Here is a 1211-nt window from a genome sequence, read left to right on the forward strand (position 1 = left end):
AGATCTGTCAGTGCCAAATGACCTTTCTTCAACCAAAAACGTCCTTTTGACACTGGCAGATCAGCATCGTATCGGAATCAAATCGCATAACTAAAACTCGAAATGGCACGTTTGGGTATTCAATCATAGAACAAGAACCTACAGAAGGTGACTTTGATATTGACGAAACGAATGCCGTCATTTCAATTTATATCATAAACTGTGCTCAACATTTTTATATGAACAAAACATAAGATATATTTACAACGACTTTCATGTAAGCAAAGGATCAATTTAATCTGTTTTATTAACATTATACTTGCGAGTATAAATAAATTTAAATGAGATAAACATGGGGTCGTTATGTCTGACCATACTATGAGGTCGCAGCAAACAATCCTGGCAGCGCTCAGTGGCATCCGACTTGACAGCAATCGGGCTATCATGGCTCGAAACACGCAGTTCATGACAGAACAAGATGGCGGCGCACTGTGGACGTCCGTCCTCTGCCTCACCTAGGGGACATAGGACTAAGTCATAGCATAAACAAAAACAAAAAATGCGTCTGATATATACAAGTAAATTACATATCAAAATAAAACACCTTGAATATGACCCAGACACCCTCTATTTACACTATTTCTAGACAGATTTAATCCACTGTAGGTAGCACTGTAAGCTTTACAGTGTTTTATGAAACTGTACAAATAAAATAAAATGGAACTAGATGCGAAATATAGTGGCAACACCAGTTGAACTGTCACAACAATAATATTTATGTGAGATTTTTGTAAACATGATTTTTATTTTGAAAATATCTATTTTAAACTAGTTACTTCTTTGAAACTATTTCTATGTTAAACTAGTTACTAATTACTTATTAAGTGTAAGTACCGTCATTTGAAGCCTATTGTAACATAAATGTTACGTAACCTAGGTTAATCGTATGTAATTATTTCTGCGTTCATTAATATAAGTACATTATTTTACAAGTACGATATTTTAACACTTACCTAACATTTACTTGATACCTACACTAATCTAGGGATTAAAGTAATTACGTGTGTTCTAATTAAAATCTCAACTTGTTATTTGCGCTTCTGACTGTACTCGCCGCGCAAATCAGTACTTGGGCCACCGACCGGGTCCATGCCCCTTGCCGCGCTTTCCCCCCGCGCTGTCTGGCTGCCGCGCCGCGGTCCGTCCGGCGATTCATTCGTTTCTGAGATTCA

The sequence above is a fragment of the Cydia amplana genome, chromosome 10, assembly GCF_948474715.1.
Source record: "Cydia amplana chromosome 10, ilCydAmpl1.1, whole genome shotgun sequence".
Lineage (NCBI taxonomy): Eukaryota > Metazoa > Arthropoda > Insecta > Lepidoptera > Tortricidae > Cydia > Cydia amplana.